At 45.2% G+C, this 19,393-nt stretch overlaps 4 non-coding genes across 4 annotated transcripts; 1 reads left to right on the top strand and 3 right to left on the bottom strand.

Annotated features, from left to right (window-relative positions):
- Window positions 1-446: 446 nt before the first annotated feature.
- Window positions 447-528, bottom strand: TRNAL-AAG (transfer RNA leucine (anticodon AAG)). The gene has a single exon. It is a non-coding gene; the product is annotated as a tRNA-Leu (tRNA).
- A 1,320-nt stretch (window positions 529-1,848) lies between these two features.
- On the bottom strand, window positions 1,849-1,930 carry TRNAL-AAG (transfer RNA leucine (anticodon AAG)). The gene has a single exon. It is a non-coding gene; the product is annotated as a tRNA-Leu (tRNA).
- A 7,719-nt stretch (window positions 1,931-9,649) lies between these two features.
- On the bottom strand, window positions 9,650-9,723 carry TRNAT-AGU (transfer RNA threonine (anticodon AGU)). Its single transcript has one exon. It is a non-coding gene; the product is annotated as a tRNA-Thr (tRNA).
- A 7,232-nt stretch (window positions 9,724-16,955) lies between these two features.
- Window positions 16,956-17,027, top strand: TRNAQ-CUG (transfer RNA glutamine (anticodon CUG)). The gene has a single exon. It is a non-coding gene; the product is annotated as a tRNA-Gln (tRNA).
- Window positions 17,028-19,393: the final 2,366 nt, after the last annotated feature.

Raw genomic sequence — 19,393 nt, 5'->3', positions numbered from 1 at the left:
TGATCGCTAGATCGTCCGGGCAGCCTATAGAGGATAGTGGCGGTCTGCTGCCGCCACTCCTATTCCACGGAGCGACAGCAGCCGATCGTGCTATCCTCGTCATCTGTCTTTCAAAAAAAACAATGAAATCTGTTTTGATCCATTTTTCGACTGACTTCCATTATAAAAAAAAAAAAAAAAAAAATCACTACGCATGCGCAAAAACTTAGCTGACTTTATTTTTGTGTACTTTAAATGCATTCTGACCCGTTTTTTTTATGGAAATCAATGAAAAACAGATCAAAACAGATGCACACAATTGCTTCCGTTTTTCAGAAATATCGTGGGAATTATGAAGAAAGGACTGGCCTCGGCAGTGTCCCCAATACGAACCCCACAGCTTTCTGCCCGAGAATTTTTTACGGTAAGTGGGCTGAAGGAGCATGTGACGGAAAATAAAAAGTTCTTGGCAGCGGTGGGATTCGAACCCACGCCCCCGAAGAGACTGGAGCCTTAATCCAGCGCCTTAGACCGCTCGGCCACGCTACCACCTGGAGTCATAGTTCTTGGGATCCCGAGTGATTCCAGTTCAAATCTTGACGAGACCTTAAACGAGTACTCCAGTGCGCCCCCCCCCCCAAAAAAAAGAAAACACAAACACACACAGGACATATACTGTGATTATTACATAGTCAGCTATTATAGACAGCTATTATTACATAGTCATATAACTTTTTAATGTCACTTTTGCGTTTTCGTTTTTTCCTGCTCGCCTTCTAAGACGTATAGCTCTTTTATTTTTTACCTACAGGGCCATGTAAGGGCTTGTTTTTTTCCGGAGCAGGTGTACTTTGCAATCTGCCATAAAATGAATGACAAAACCCCCAAAATATCATTTTTGGGGTGAATTTGGGTCAGAAAATGCGATTCTGCAAATTTTGGGGGGGCTTCCATGTTTAAGTAATGCACTTTACGATAAAACTGAAATTTTTTTGTTACTCTATAGGTCGGTCTGAACACAGCCATATGCATGTTTACTAGGTTTTCTAATGTTTTACTATTTTTATTAGCAGTAAAACTTTTTTTTTTTTTAATGGCCCTATTGCGACTCTTATAGCAATTTTATTTTTTCACCTACGGGGTCGTATGGGAAGTCAAGATGCTCCGGTCACTTACACGTAAACGCCCTGTGTTTAAGGGGTTAATGGCGGGTGGCCACGCGATCGCGGCAGCCCACCATTAAGGGTGAAGACCTGACTGCAGATAGTAGCCAGTCCTCACCCGCTCTGAAGTGAGCGTAGCTCCCGAATACGAACCCCACAGCTTTCTGCCCGAGTACCTGTGTCCAAGACCAACGGCTCGGTAGGCAACTTCAGATGTGCACCATTGTCTCCAGCATGGACAGGTAATACCATTGCGGTTGCCATCAAACGTTAAATTTTAGGGGACGCAATTTACTCTTTCAAAATGGATTCCAGCTTTGTGGCGCAAGATCTTAGTAGATAGTAATATGGCGGCAATACTGAGACCAACCAGACCTTCTTCTGCACTAGAGGGAAGCACAGACTGGTTATAGAGCACAGCCTAATACTGCCTGTAAGTTGGGGCAGGTAATTGCTTCCACCAATCAGGTGCTTTCTCTTACTGCAGGTGGAAGTGTGGAGCCTGAAGCTGAAGGAGCCGGTCACGTAAAGATGTAAGTTCTCACACTACAGCGGCTTATGGCTGAATGTCACTGCTGCAGGAGCAAGAGATTCTACACAACACCAAACGGTAAGCCACTCGTGTCCTGAGGACAGTAGTTCTCACCAACAATCAGGCAGAATTTTTTACGGTAAGTTCTGTATGTGACGGAAAATAAAAAGTTCTTGGCAGCGGTGGGATTCGAACCCACGCCCCCGAAGAGACTGGAGCCTTAATCCAGCGCCTTAGACCGCTCGGCCACGCTACCACCTGGAGTCATAGTTCTTGGTATCCCAAGTGATTCCAGTTTAAATCTTGACAAGACCTTAAAGGAGTACTCCAGCGCACCCCCCCCCACCCCAAAATAAACCCACAGACACACACAGGATATATACTGTGATGATCACCGTTTGACAGCTTATTGACAAACATTACATAGTCATATAACTTTGTAATATTACTTTTGTGTATTTGTATTGGGCAGGGACCATGGTGTAATGGTTAGCACTCTGGACTTTGAATCCGAATCCAAATATCGGTGGGACGTTTGTATTGTTTTCTAACTATGCGAGCACCCTACCGAATGTGGACACGCAGCAGCTGTACATGTGCAGTGAAGGGAGACACCTTGTGGCCATATCTATAACGTTCCTCAAAACAATATTGCTATATTGTAACTTTTCCTGGTTCCTGTATATACATAATGCACTATACAGCAAAAAGGACATGCATACAGTTATTCTATAGGTCAGTCTGAACACAACGATATGCAGGTTTACACAGATTCTCTAATGTTTTATTTTTTCTTTAAAGGTAAGCTTTGGTAGTTTTGAAACTACCAAAAATCTATTTTTTGGGGGTTCATAGTTCTGTATTGTGTTTCTGTACTTCCTGGTTGAGCAGTTCCCAGAATGCAGTACTGGTTCCAGAATGCAATGCTTTCCCTCAGCTGTTCATCACAGTCTCCCACCCTGCACATTTTCCGCCCAAATCTGTTCTCTACCTGTAACACCACACAGCACGCTGTATTCTCTACCTGTAACACCACACAGCTCTGTATTCTGTACCTGTAACACCACACAGCACACTGTATTCTCTACCTGTAACACCACACAGCACGCTGTATTCTCTACCTGTAACACCACACAGCCCTGTATTCTCTACCTATAACACCACACAGCACGCTGTATTCTCTACCTGTAACACCACACAGCTCTGTATTCTCTACCTGTAACACCACACAGCACGCTGTATTCTCTACCTGTAACACCACACAGCACGCTGTATTCTCTACCTGTAACACCACACAGCTCTGTATTCTCTACCTGTAACACCACACTGTATTCTCTACCTGTAACACCACACAGCACGCTGTATTCTCTACCTGTAACACCACACAGCCCTGTATTCTCTACCTATAACACCACACAGCACGCTGTATTCTCTACCTGTAACACCACACAGCACACTGTATTCTCTACCTGTAACACCACACAGCACACTGTATTCTCTACCTGTAACACCACACAGCACGCTGTATTCTCTACCTGTAACACCACACAGCACCCTGTATTCTCTACCTGTAACACCACACAGCACACTGTATTCTCTACCTGTAACACCACACAGCTCGCTGTATTCTCTACCTGTAACACCACACAGCACACTGTATTCTCTACCTGTAACACCACACAGTACGCTGTATTCTCTTCCTGTAACACCACACAGCTCGCTGTATTCTCTACCTGTAACACCACACAGCCCGCTGTATTCTCTACCTGTAACACCACACAGCACACTGTATTCTCTACCTGTAACACCACACAGCACTGTATTCTCTACCTGTAACACCACACAGCACCCTGTATTCTCTACCTGTAACAGCACGCTGTATTCTCTACCTGTAACACCACACAACTCTGTATTCTCTACCTGTAACACCACACAGCACACTGTATTCTCTACCTGTAACACCACACAGCGCGCTGTATTCTCTACCTGTAACACCACACAGCACGCTGTATTCTCTACCTGTAACACCACACAGCACGCTGTATTCTCTATCTGTAACACCACACAGCACACTGTATTCTCTACCTGTAACACCACACAGCATGCTGTATTCTCTACCTGTAACACCACACAGCACACTGTATTCTCTACCTGTAACACCACACAGCACGCTGTATTCTCTACCTGTAACACCACACAGCACTGTATTCTCTACCTGCAACACCACACAGCACTGTATTCTCTACCTGTAACACCACACAGCACGCTGTATTCTCTACCTGTAACACCACACAGCATGCTGTATTCTCTACCTGTAACACCACACACCACGCTGTATTCTCTACCTGTAACACCACACAGCACACTGTATTCTGTACCTGTAACACCACACAGCACTGTATTCTCTACCTGTAACACCACACAGCACCCTGTATTCTCTACCTGTAACAGCACGCTGTATTCTCTACCTGTAACACCACACAACTCTGTATTCTCTACCTGTAATACCACACAGCACGCTGTATTCTCTACCTGTAACACCACACACCATGCTGTATTCTCTACCTGTAACACCACACAGCACCCTGTATTCTCTACCTGTAACACCACACAGCACACTGTATTCTCTACCTGTAACACCACACAGCACTGTATTCTCTACCTGTAACACCACACAGCACTGTATTCTCTACCTGTAACAACACACAGCACGCTGTATTCTCTACCTGTAACACCACACAGCACGCTGTATTCTCTATCTGTAACACCACACAGCACACTGTATTCTCTACCTGTAACACCACACAGCATGCTGTATTCTCTACCTGTAACACCACACAGCACTGTATTCTCTACCTGTAACACCACACAGCACTGTATTCTCTACCTGTAATACTACACAGCACGCTGTATTCTCTACCTGTAACACCACACAGCACACTGTATTCTCTACCTGTAACACTACACAGCACTGTATTCTCTACCTGTAACACCACACAGCACACTGTATTCTCTACCTGTAACACCACACAGCACGCCGTATTCTCTACCTGTAACACCACACAGCACACTCACACTATATTCTCTACCTGTAACACCACACAGCACTCTGTATTCTCTACCTGTAACACCACACAGCACGCTGTATTCTCTACCTGTAACACCACACAGCACTCTGTATTCTCTACCTGTAACACCACACAGCACACTGTATTCTCTACCTGTAACACCACACAGCACACTGTATTCTCTACCTGTAACACCACACAGCACACTGTATTCTCTACCTGTAACACCACACAGCATGCTGTATTCTCTACCTATAACACCACACAGCATGCTGTATTCTCTACCTATAACACCACACAGCACACTCACACTCAGGTTTACACAGATTCTCTAATGTTTTATTTTTTCTTTAAAGGTGAGCTTAAAAAAATGAAACTTCTGCAGAAGCATATAGCATTACTTACCTATCTATCCCAGTTTTGAAACTACCAAAAATCTATTTTTTGGGGGTTCATAGTTCTGTATCGTGTTTCTGTACTTCCTGGTTGAGCAGTTCCCAGAATGCAGTACTGGTTCCAGAATGCAATGCTTTCCCTCAGCTGTTCATCACACCCTGCACATTCTCCGCCCAAATCTGTTCTCTACCTGTAACACCACACAGCACCCTGTATTCTCTACCTGTAACAGCACGCTGTATTCTCTACCTGTAACACCACACAGCACTGTATTCTCTACCTGTAACACCACACAGCACACTGTATTCTCTACCTGTAACACCACACAGCACGCTGTATTCTCTACCTGTAACACCACACAGCAAACTGTATTCTCTACCTGTAACACCACACAGCACGCTGTATTCTCTACCTGTAACACCACACAGCACACTGTATTCTCTACCTGTTACACCACACAGCACCCTGTATTCTCTACCTGTAACAGCACGCTGTATTCTCTACCTGTAACACCACACAGCTCTGTATTCTCTACCTGTAACACCACACAGCACGCTGTATTCTCTACCTGTAACACCACACAGCACACTGTATTCTCTACCTGTAACACCACACAGCACGCTGTATTCTCTACCTGTAACACCACACAGCACACTGTATTCTCTACCTGTAACACCACACAGCACGCCATATTCTTTACCTGTAACACCACACAGCACGCTGTATTCTCTACCTGTAACACCACACAGCACGCTGTATTCTCTACCTGTAACACCACACTGTATTCTCTACCTGTAACACCACACAGCACTGTATTCTCTACCTGTAACACCACACAGCACACTGTATTCTCTACCTGTAACACCACACAGCAGGCTGTATTCTCTACCTGTAACACCACACAGCACTGTATTCTCTACCTGTAACACCACACAGCACGCTGTATTCTCTACCTGTAACACCACACAGCATGCTGTATTCTCTACCTGTAACACCACACAGCACACTGTATTCTCTACCTGTAACACCACACAGCACTGTATTCTCTACCTGTAACACCACACAGCACCCTGTATTCTCTACCTGTAACAGCACGCTGTATTCTCTACCTGTAACACCACACAACTCTGTATTCTCTACCTGTAACACCACACAGCACACTGTATTCTCTACCTGTAACACCACACAGCGCGCTGTATTCTCTACCTGTAATACCACACAGCACCCTGTATTCTCTACCTGTAACACCACACAGCACGCTGTATTCTCTATCTGTAACACCACACAGCACACTGTATTCTCTACCTGTAACACCACACAGCATGCTGTATTCTCTACCTGTAACACCACACAGCACACTGTATTCTCTACCTGTAACACCACACAGCACGCTGTATTCTCTACCTGTAACACCACACTGTATTCTCTACCTGTAACACCACACAGCACTGTATTCTCTACCTGTAACACCACACAGCACACTGTATTCTCTACCTGTAACACCACACAGCACTGTATTCTCTACCTGTAACACCACACAGCACCCTGTATTCTCTACCTGTAACAGCACACAGCACACTGTATTCTCTACCTGTAACAGCACACAGCACACTGTATTCTCTACCTGTAACACCACACAGCACTCTATATTCTCTACCTGTAACACCACACAGCACGCTGTATTCTCTACCTGTAACACCACACAACTCTGTATTCTCTACCTGTAATACCACACAGCACCCTGTATTCTCTACCTGTAACACCACACAGCACACTGTATTCTCTACCTGTAACACCACACAGTACACTGTATTCTCTAACTGTAACACCACACAGCACGCTGTATTCTCTACCTGTAACACCACACAACACCCTGTATTCTCTACCTGTAACACCACACAGCACACTGTATTCTCTACCTGTAACACCACACAGCACTGTATTCTCTACCTGTAACACCACACAGCACTGTATTCTCTACCTGTAACAACACACAGCACGCTGTATTCTCTACCTGTAACACCACACAGCACGCTGTATTCTCTATCTGTAACACCACACAGCACACTGTATTCTCTACCTGTAACACCACACAGCATGCTGTATTCTCTACCTGTAACACCACACAGCACACTGTATTCTCTACCTGTAACACCACACAGCACGCTGTATTCTCTACCTGTAACACCACACTGTATTCTCTACCTGTAACACCACACAGCACTGTATTCTCTACCTGTAACACCACACAGCACTGTATTCTCTACCTGTAATACTACACAGCACGCTGTATTCTCTACCTGTAACACCACACAGCACACTGTATTCTCTACCTGTAACACTACACAGCATGCTGTATTCTCTACCTGTAACACCACACAGCACACTGTATTCTCTACCTGTAACACCACACAGCACGCCGTATTCTTTACCTGTAACACCACACAGCACACTCACACTATATTCTCTACCTGTAACACCACACAGCACGCTGTATTCTCTACCTGTAACACCACACAGCACTCTGTATTCTCTACCTGTAACACCACACAGCACACTGTATTCTCTACCTGTAACACCACACAGCACACTGTATTCTCTACCTGTAACACCACACAGCACGCTGTATTATCTACCTGTAACACCACACAGCACTGTATTCTCTACCTGTAACACCACACAGCACTGTATTCTCTACCTGTAACACCACACAGCACACTGTATTCTCTACCTGTAACACCACACAGCATGCTGTATTCTCTACCTATAACACCACACAGCATGCTGTATTCTCTACCTATAACACCACACAGCACGCTGTATTCTCTACCTGTAACACCACACAGCACGCTGTATTATCTACCTGTAACACCACACAGCACCCTGTATTCTCTACCTGTAACACCACACAGCACGCTGTATTCTCTACCTGTAACACCACACAGCACACTCACACTCAGGTTTACACAGATTCTCTAATGTTTTATTTTTTCTTTAAAGGTGAGCTTAAAAAAATGAAACTTCTGCAGAAGCATATAGCATTACTTACCTATCTATCCCAGTTTTGAAACTACCAAAAATTTATTTTTTGGGGGTTCATAGTTCTGTATCGTGTCTCTGTACTTCCTGGTTGAGCAGTTCCCAGAATGCAGTACTGGTTCCAGAATGCAATGCTTTCCCTCAGCTGTTCATCACAGTCTGCACAGTCTGCACACCCTGCACATTCTCCGCCCAAATCTGTTCTCTACCTGTAACACCACACAGCACCCTGTATTCTCTACCTGTAACACCACACAGCACACTCACACTGTATTCTCTACCTGTAACACCACACAGCACGCTGTATTCTCTACCTGTAACACCACACAGCACACTGTATTCTCTACCTGTAACACCACACAGCACCCTGTATTCTCTACCTGTAACAGCACGCTGTATTCTCTACCTGTAACACCACACAGCTCTGTATTCTCTACCTGTAACACCACACAGCACTGTATTCTCTACCTGTAACACCACACAGCACGCTGTATTCTCTACCTGTAACACCACACAGCACACTGTATTCTCTACCTGTAACACCACACAGCACGCTGTATTCTCTACCTGTAACACCACACAGCACACTGTATTCTCTACCTGTAACACCACACAGCACGCTGTATTCTCTACCTGTAACACCACACAGCACTGTATTCTCTACCTGTAACACCACACAGCACTGTATTTTCTATCTGTAACACCACACAGCACGCTGTATTCTCTACCTGTAACACCACACAGCACACTATATTCTCTACCTGTAACACCACACAGCACGCTGTATTCTCTACCTGTAACACCACACAGCACTGTATTCTCTACCTGTAACACCACACAGCACTGTATTTTCTATCTGTAGCACCACACAGCACGCTGTATTCTCTACCTGTAACACCACACAGTGCTGTATTCTCTACATGTAACACCACACAGCACGCTGTATTCTCTACCTGTAACACCACACAGCACGCTGTATTCTCTACCTGTAACACCACACAGCACGCTGTATTCTCTACCTGTAACACCACACAGCACGCTGTATTCTCTACCTGTAACACCACACAGCATGCTATTCTCTACCTACTCTGCTCCTGAGAAAAAACTAAGCTACTTTCTTTGAAAAACAGCACCACCCCTGTCTCCAGGTTGTGAGTGGTATTACAATTTAGCTTAATTCACATAAAATGAACTAAGCTGCAATTCCTCACCCAAACTGATCACAGGAGTAGCGCTGTTTCTGGAAGAAAGGGGCCGTGTTTTTGTTAGCTTTCTCATTTCTTATTGCCCAGATAGTGACATCAATAACCGCTATCTACTTGTATACACTTTACAGATAAGAGCAGCACTATGGCAAGGTACAGAAGCAATGCTTGGTTTATTCAGTGTTCGACGTGTGGCTCAGCCCTGTGGGAGCCCTGTACCCCCTGAATTTTGACTAATGACATCATAGAGACTGTAAGAAAAGGACAAGGCACTGCTGAGATTCGAACTCAGGATCTCCTGTTTACTAGACAGGCGCTTTAACCAACTAAGCCACAGCGCCTCAGTGTTTGTGCTTCATGGCTGCCAAATCCTCACCGTGCATTACACTGGTGAACAAGTACCATGGAATAAAGGCAAGTAAGAAAAAAAAAAATATATATATATGTAACGACATACAAACGATTTTTCGATCATTGCCTGCAATTACACAGAACGATTATCGTTAAAATTTGAACGATATAACGATTTTTCGCACGATAATCATCTGTGTAATAGGACCCTAAAGGCCCTATTCCACGGAACAATTATCGTCCGTATTCGGCCGATAATTGTCCCATAGAATAGGAGGCAACGATCATCGTTGAAGTCGTTTGTCTTTCAACATGTTGAAAGACAAACGACTTATATAGCAGTGAGCTGCTGCCGCCGCTCCGTGGCGCAGGTGCGGCGGCAGCAGACCGCCGCTATATCCTATGGGCTGCCCGGACGATCAGAGGGGAGAAATACAGAGAGATAGGGACAGAGAGGAGAGGAGGGAAATACAGAGAGATAGGGACAGAGAGGAGGGGAGGGAAATACAGAGATATAGGGACAGAGAGGAGGGGAGGGAAATACAGAGAGATAGGGACAGAGAGGAGAGGAGGGAGAGAAATACAGAGAGATAGGGACAGAGAGGAGAGAAATACAGAGAGATAGGGACAGAGAGGAGAGGAGGGAGAGAAATACAGAGAGATAGGGACAGAGAGGAGAGAAATACAGAGAGATAGGGACAGAGAGGAGAGGAGGGAAATACAGAGAGATTGGGACAGAGAGGAGAGGAGGGAAATACAGAGAGATAGGGACAGAGAGGAGAGGAGGGAGAGAAATACAGAGAGATAGGGACAGAGAGGAGGGGAGGGAAATACAGAGAGATAGGGACAGAGAGGAGAGGAGGGAAATACAGAGAGATAGGGACAGAGAGGAGAGAAATAAAGAGAGATAGGGACAGAGAGGAGGGAGAGAAATACAGAGAGATAGGGACAGAGAGGAGAGAAATAAAGAGAGATAGGGACAGAGAGGAGAGGGGAGGAGAGAAATACAGAGAGATAGGGGCAGAGAGGAGAGGAGAGAGAGAAATACAGAAAGATAGGGACAGAGAGGAGGGAGAGAAATAAAGAGAGATAGGGACAGAGAGGAGGGGAGGGAAATACAGAGAGAAAGGGACAGAGAGGAGAGAAATACAGAGAGATAGGGACAGAGAGGAGAGGAGGGAGAGAAATACAGAGAGATAGGGACAGAGAGGAGGGATAGAGAAATACAGAGAGATAGGGACAGAGAGGAGGGAGAGAAATACAGAGAGATAGGGACAGAGAGGAGGGAGAGAAATACAAAGAGATAGGGACAGTGAGGAGGGGAGGGAGAGAAATACAGAGAGATAGGGACAGAGAGGAGAGGAGGGAGAGAAATACAGAGAGATAGGGACAGAGAGGAGGGAGAGAAATACAGAGAGATAGGGACAGAGAGGAGAGAAATACAGAGAGATAGGAACAGTGAGGAGGGAGAGAAATACAGAGAGATAGGGACAGAGAGGAGCGGAGGGACATACAGAGATATAGGGACAGAGAGGAGAGAAATACAGAGAGATAGGGACAGAGAGGAGAGGAGGGAAATACAGAGAGATAGGGGCAGAGAGGAGAGGAGGGAAATACAGAGAGATAGGGACAGAGAGGAGAGGAGGGAAATACAGAGAGATAGGGACAGAGAGGAGAGGAGGGAAATACAGAGAGATAGGAACAGAGAGGAGAGGAGGGAAATACAGAGAGATAGGGACAGAGAGGAGAGGAGGGAAATACAGAGATATAGGGACAGAGAGGAGAGGAGGGAAATACAAAGAGATAGGAACAGAGAGGAGAGGAGGGAAATACAAAGAGATAGGGACAGAGAGGAGAGAAATACAGAGAGATAGGGACAGAGAGGAAAGGAGGGAGAGAAATACAGAGAGATAGGGACAGAGAGGAGAGGAGGGAAATACAGAGAGATAGGGACAGAGAGGAGAGAAATACAGAGAGATAGGGACAGAGAGGAGAGGAGGGAAATACAAAGAGATAGGGACAGAGAGGAGAGAAATACAGAGAGATAGGGACAGAGAGGAAAGGAGGGAGAGAAATACAGAGAGATAGGGACAGAGAGGAGAGGAGGGAAATACAGAGAGATAGGGACAGAGAGGAGGGGAGGGAAATACAGAGAGAAAGGGACAGAGAGGAGAGGAGGGAAATACAGAGAGATAGGGACAGAGAGGAGAGGAGGGAAATACAGAGAGATAGGGACAGAGAGGAGAGAAATACAGAGAGATAGGGACAGAGAGGAGAGGAGGGAAATACAAAGAGATAGGGACAGAGAGGAGAGAAATACAGAGATTTAGGGACAGAGAGGAAAGGAGGCAGAGAAATACAGAGAGATATGGACAGAGAGGAGAGGAGGGAAATACAGAGAGATAGGGACAGAGAGGAGGGGAGGGAAATACAGAGAGATAGGAACAGAGAGGAGAGGAGGGAAATACAGAGAGATAGGGACAGAGAGGAGAGGAGGGAAATACAGAGAGATAGGGACAGAGAGGAGAGGAGGGAAATACAGAGAGATAGGGACAGAGAGGAGAGGAGGGAAATACAGAGAGATAGGAACAGAGAGGAGAGGAGGGAAATACAAAGAGATAGGGACAGAGAGGAGAGAAATACAGAGAGATAGTGACAGAGAGGAAAGGAGGGAGAGAAATACAGAGAGATAGGGACAGAGAGGAGAGGAGGGAAATACAGAGAGAGGGACAGAGAGGAGAGAAATACAGAGAGATAGGGACAGAGAGGAGAGGAGGGAAATACAAAGAGATAGGGACAGAGAGGAGAGAAATACAGAGAGATAGGGACAGAGAGGAAAGGAGGGAGAGAAATACAGAGAGATAGGGACAGAGAGGAGAGGAGGGAAATACGGAGAGATAGGGACAGAGAGGAGGGGAGGGAAATACAGAGAGATAGGGACAGAGAGGAGAGGAGGGAAATACAGAGAGATAGGGACAGAGAGGAGAGAAATACAGAGAGATAGGGACAGAGAGGAGAGGAGGGAAATACAAAGAGATAGGGACAGAGAGGAGAGAAATACAGAGAGATAGGGACAGAGAGGAAAGGAGGGAGAGAAATACAGAGAGATAGGGACAGAGAGGAGAGGAGGGAAATACAGAGAGATAGGGACAGAGAGGAGGGGAGGGAAATACAGAGAGATAGGGACAGAGAGGAGAGGAGGGAAATACAGAGAGATAGGGACAGAGAGGAGGGGAGGGAAATACAGAGAGATAGGGAAAACAGGATGAGCCTCCCTGTCAAGGAATCAAACCCTGATCTTCTGTGTGACTGGCAGGCTGGAATTACGGAATGGTTCCATGGTGTAATGGTTAGCACTCTGGACTCTGAATCCAGCGATCCGAGTTCCAATCTTGGTGGACCTTCTTTCTTTACTTTCCTCTTGTTTTATGGTACTTTGCAGGAAGTGTTGTTTTATTTTCACTCTGACCCTGCTCTCTGCTGACATCTCTGGAACTCTATCTCGGTTTTCTATGAATCCTCATAGAAAACCTCTCCTGCTCTGGACAGTTCCTGTCTCGGCCAGAGATGTCAGCAGAGAGCAGGGTCAGACTGAAAATTATAAACACTTTTTTTAATAGTGGTAAATTACAAATCTACATAACTTTCTGACACCAGTTGATTTGAAAGAAAAAGTTTTTCGCTGGACAACCCCTTTAAGTAAAAGTTCTGGCCTGGCAGTCAGAAAAGATAAAAGGGGCCAGAGGCGCCAGCCTGCAAACCTTAAAGGTGTTTCTCAAGTTGCCACCTATTCTCTATGTTACTCTGATTGTAAGACTGAACATCATAGTTAAAAAGTAATCTATCATTTTAAGAAGTAGTTAAAGGGGTTATCCAGCGCTACAAAAACATGGCCACTTTTCCCCCTACTGTTGTCTCCAGTGCAGGTGCAGTTTGCAATTAAGCTCCATTTACTTCAATGGAACTGAGTTTCAAAACCCCACCCAATCTGGAGACAACAGTAGAGGGAAAGTGGCCATGTTTTTGTAGCGCTAGATAACCCCTTTAAATGTGATAGAAAACTTTTCTGCGTGCTTGGTGCAACCAAGAAAAGAACAAAAAAAATTAGCCTCCCCGTCGGGGAATCGAACCCCGGTCTCCCGCGTGACAGGCGGGGATACTTACCACTATACTAACGAGGAGCTGCTATGATTGTCCTTCTCCTGCATGACAGCCTAGGATACTTAGCGCAATTCTAACAAGGAGCTGCTTTGGGCCACCCACATAAAGCCTTCAAGCCTTAGGGCATCCTTTAAGGGACACCATGTACGGTATAACCATAAGTGTGTCATAGACACTTGGTGTAACTCCGTCAGAAGGTCATTGCCCTGTTAAGGGTTTCATAGTGTAAAGGTTAACGCTCTGGACTCTGAATCCAGTCAGCAGTGTTTGACTCTAAGTGGGATCTTAGAGTCAAATTTTATGTTATTGAGTTCTTTACAATTTAGTTTTTTCCATTTTTTTTTGTTTTACATAAAGCTTTTCAGAGGCCAGTTAGCTCAGTTGGTTAGCGCGTGAAGCTAATAACGCCAAGGTCGCGGGATCGATCCCCGTACGGGCCAGTCTGATTTTTTTTATTTTTGTCAAACTCTTTCATAAATAAATTCTGTAGAGAAAATCTGCCAGAGACCAAGGTTTAATTTCATCTTTTGTTATTATACAATGCAGCCAGAAATACTAAGAAAACTGGGATAATGGTTAATATGGTCAGGGGAACTCAAGACTTAAACTTCAACTTGACATATGTAATACTCAAAGGGGAGACTTTTTGCTTAGTATCCCTAAACTAGCTCAGGGATCGGATAACAAGTTGATACTTTAGAGCAGGGATGGGGAACCTTCGGCCCTCCAGCTGTTACAAAACTAAGATTCCCATCATGCCTCTACGCCTTCTATTTACAGAAAGTATCAGAATAGGTTTGTTCCGTGGTGTGGTCCCTTATTTCCTGATATTTGCAGGCCTGAAATTCCTACTATTTTGAGCTTCCACCCGGAGGGGCTGGACAAGGGCCTAAGCCTTGGCACCAACAATGGGCAGGCTGCAGCTTTATCAAGTTTCTTGGACGTTCCCCTTATGGAAGATAGTCCCGTCAGTAGGTTCATAAAAGCAGTGCCTAGGATTAGGCCCTATCCATAGTTAGGTCTTTTCCACCCTAGGACCTAAATGTGCACTTAGACTACTTAGACTATTAAGGCCACTACTTAGGCCACTTAGACTATTGTTTTTTTTGTCTTGTGGGTCTCTTAGGGTCTCATTACACCAACAGATTATCTGACATTTTTTGTAATATATTTTATATATTCATCTCTGAAGGCCCTATTACTGTGGTGTCCCACCACGGGGGTTTCTTATGCTACACCTGTCGCAAAAGCCCTTTACTCAAAGACAGGTGGTGATGAAGGTTTTTATTGGTTTCACCACTAGATGTCAGTGTTTTGTATGTAAACTTTTTACCTGTTGCACAGCTGTACTGAACAAAGGGTTACTACTTCTTCTATGTTATGTATTTTATTCACAACATTACCACCCTTTACGATGCTCAGTATCATACCACTGATAACAGCCAACAGCGATTCGGCCGTCCGTCCGAAGATGACGTTTGGCACAAAATGGCGGACGGCCCTCGACACGGATCAGGTATGTATAATGCACCACACTTCCGGGTACACGTGCGGGGGTGGTGGGACACGGGGAACGGGGCGATTCACAGACATAACATACATTACAAAGTTGTATAACTTTGTAATGTGTGCTATTCTGTGAATAATTTTTTAGCGCCGCACTACCCCTTTAAGCCCATATTGACTTCTATAAGATTCCTCTAGCAGAATCCGCAAAAAGAATTGACATGTCAATTCTTTGGGCAAAAAGCGGACCAGCGGCAGGAAATTCTGCAGTGTGAACAACAGAGTGGAAATCACATTGAACAAAATGGGATATTGCTTTGTACATATTTTATGGGATGAATTTTAAGCAGAAATAAGAGCAGATTCCTTTTTAATTCCTCCCCTAGAGTATGTGCACACTTAGCAGAAAATCCGTCGTGGAATTCACCGCTCGCTCCCGCTCGCGAACTGCGGTCGGCGCACGCGTTTCCGCCTGTGTCATAGACTCCATTCTATGCACGGGCGGATTCCATTGTCCGTCCAAAGAATGCTTGAAGCTTTGGCTTCAAAAAGCTGCCAGATAAATCTCTTTATGTAAAGACACCCTTACAGCCTCCGTCCATACACCTCCACACCAACACTATTCTAAATAAAGAAAAGACCCTCATCTCTTAAAAGAGAAGTCTGGCAAAAAATTTTATTAAAGTATTGTATTGCCCCCCAAAAGTTATACAAATCCCCAATATACACTTATTACGGGAAATGCTTATAAAGTGCTTTTTCCCTGCTCTTACTACTGCATCAAGGCTTCACTTCCTGGATAACATGGTGATGTCACTTCCTGGATAGCATGGTGATGTCACTTCCTGGATAACATGGTGATGTAACGACCCGACTCCCAGAGCTGTGCGGCTGTGCCTGCTGGAGGGGATGATGGCAGGGGGACACTGAGGGACACAGGACACTGGAGGGACACTGAGCATTGCTCTGCCATCATCCTCTCCAGCAGCCAAAGCCCGCACAGCTCTGGGAGTTGGGGCGTGACATCACCATGTTATCCAGGAAGTGACATCACCATGTTATCCAGGAAGTGACATCACCATTTTATCCAGGAAGTGACATCACCATTTTATCCAGGAAGTGACATCACCATTTTATCCAGGAAGTGACATCACCATGTTATCCAGGAAGTGAAGCCTTGATGCAGTAGTAAGTGCAGGGAAAAAAAGCACTTTATGTGCATTTCCCGCAATGAGTGTATATTGGCTGCGGGGGGCTGTCCAGGTGATCACTAGATTGTCCAGGCAGCCCATAGAGGATAGCCGCGGTCTGCTGCCACCGCTTCTATTCCGCGGAGCGACGGCAGCAGATCGCTGCTATATCAGTCACTTGTTTTTCAACATGTTTGAAAAACAAGCAACGCAACAATCAGCCGGCATGAACGATGTTGGCTGATCATTGCCCTCTATTCCACGGGATGATTATTGCCTTTAGAAAGAGCAAAACAAGATTAGCCTCCCTATCGAGGAATCGAACCCTGGTCTCCTGTATGACAGGCAGGCACTCCGTCATGAAGGGTTCCATGGTGTAATGGTTAGCACTCTGGACTCTGAATCCAGCGATCCGAGTTCAAATCTCGGTGGGACCTTCTTTCTTCACTTTCCTCTTGTTTTATGGTACTTTAGTAGTCAATATATTCCAGATAAAGAGAAGACCCTCATCTCTTAGCCAAAGAGGAGAGGATTTTACTGTGACTAAATAACCCCACCATAACCTAACTGGCCAGTACTACCACACAATGACTGGATAGCCCCTCAATACTGTGACTGGATAACACCCACATATTGTGACTCTATAATACCACCATACCACATCTGGATGTCTTAAAGGGGCTATCCAGTTCTACAAAAACATGGCCACTTTCCCCCCTTTCTTGTCTCTAGATTGGGTGGGGTTTCAAACTCAGTTCCATTGACATAAATGGAGCTTAATTGCAAACCACACCTGAACTGGAGACAAGAGAGGGGGAAAAGTGGCCATGATTTTGTAGCGCTGGATAACCCCTTTAAAGGGGTACTCCAGCGCTGATAAAAATTAAAAAAAACAATCAATCATAAACATAGTTTTCCCACTTACCATCCCTCCTGAGTCTGTCTCCATTTGATTTTCCGGCTGTTTGCAGGTCCTGAAGCTCCAGTTGGTGTCTTTATTTTCTCTTCCTGGTTTGGGGTTTCCCATGATGCACTTTGTCTCCTGTGATGTCTAACTGACTCTGTAAAACTGTCAGATGGCTTACAGCTTGTTCAGCCAATCAGACCTGAGCAAGCTGAGTCATCTGACAAAGGGAGGCTGGCCTAACAAGGCTTAGACCCGCCTCCCTCTTGATGATGTCATTGTCACAAAATGGCTGCCACAGAGCAGTCTGGGGTCAGCAGTCATTAGGTAAGAATAGATTTATTTGACTTCCTGGCTGGGGGTTGAGGGGGGAAAAGATAGGGAAGGGGGGCAGATAGGTGATTGAAGCATATTAGAAAGTTATAAAACTTTGTAATGTGTTTCACTTACTGGAAAAAAAACTTTTTGCTCTAGTACCCCTTTAACATAGTTTTGGCCTGGCAGACAGACCAGATAAAAGGGGTTCTGGGTTTGGGAAGTGTTAGCACAGGGGAAGTTGTTACGACTTATCACAGAAGGACCCAAGGAGAATATAGCAGACAGCCCATTGCATTTAACCTTGCCAATGGGCTCTAACCGAAGAATTCAGGTGGAACTTGTACCTAAAAGCAATGCAGAGGCACCAGCCTGCCACCCTCACAGGTGTATCTCAAGTTGCCAGCTATTCTCTATGTTACCCTTTTGTAAGACTGAATGTCTTGTCCATTGTTGCTTAAAGTAATGTATTATTTTAAGAAGTAGATAAATATGATATAACAGTGCAACAAAGAAAAGAGCAAAACTAAACTAGCCTCCCCGTCGGGGAATCGAACCCCGGTCTCCCGCGTGACAGGCGGGGATACTTACCACTATACTAACGAGGAGCTGCTATGATTGCTCTCTTCCTCCATGACATCCAAGGATACTTAGCGCAATATTAACAAAGAGCTACTTTGGGCCACCTTGTTTGATTAACCCACAGACAGTCTTTCTTTGTCCTGATAAACAGCAGGATTGTCCCCACCCTCAGCCCACCCTGCTCCCGGGCATTGTAAAATTGACCCTAAGAATAACGTTCTGGACAAAAAGCCTTAGGGCATCCTCCAATGGACACCATGTATGGTATAGCCAGCAAGTGAGTCATAGACACTTGGTGTGGCTCCATCAGAAGGTCATGGACCTGTTAAAGGTTCCATGGTGTGCTGGTTAGTGCTCTGGACTCTGAATCCAGTCAGCTAAGTGGCTCTAAGTGGCACCGTCCGTCTACTATTTTTATAGTACTTTAGTATTCAACATATGCCAGATAAAGAGAAGACCCTCATCTATTAGCCATAGAGGAGAGCTTTTACAGCGACTAAATGACGCCACCATAACCTAACTGGCCAATACTACAACACAATGACTGGATAGCCCCTCAGTACTGTGACTGGAAAACACCCATATATTGGGACTCTAGAACACCACCATACCATGTCTGGATGTTACCATTGTGGTGTGGTGGCTATTATCACAGGGTCTGAGTGGTAGCTCACTCTCTTCGGGTATTGACACACTTTGAGAGGTCCTCCTACTACCACTTTTGCAGGTCACAATAAGAATGAGTTCAGGAATAGCTGCAGAATAGTGAATGTTACATAAAAGTTCTTGTAAGGTTCAGGTACAGAATAACAGACACGGTTTCAGTTAGACACATCACCTTGTTCACATGGCATAGTAGCTTGTGATCAGGCCAAATGGAACAAACCACACCAACACTATTCCAGATGAAGAGAAGACCCTCAAGATTAGGGTCTCCAAGGCCCTTAAATTATTGTCCAAAATATAAGACAACATAGATTCTGGGATCAGTAGAGAGGACAT

Source organism: Dendropsophus ebraccatus, chromosome 1, assembly GCF_027789765.1.
Source record: "Dendropsophus ebraccatus isolate aDenEbr1 chromosome 1, aDenEbr1.pat, whole genome shotgun sequence".
Classification (NCBI taxonomy): domain Eukaryota; kingdom Metazoa; phylum Chordata; class Amphibia; order Anura; family Hylidae; genus Dendropsophus; species Dendropsophus ebraccatus.
Note: the sequence above shows the minus strand (reverse complement) of the source record. Positions and strands in the feature narration are given on the sequence as shown.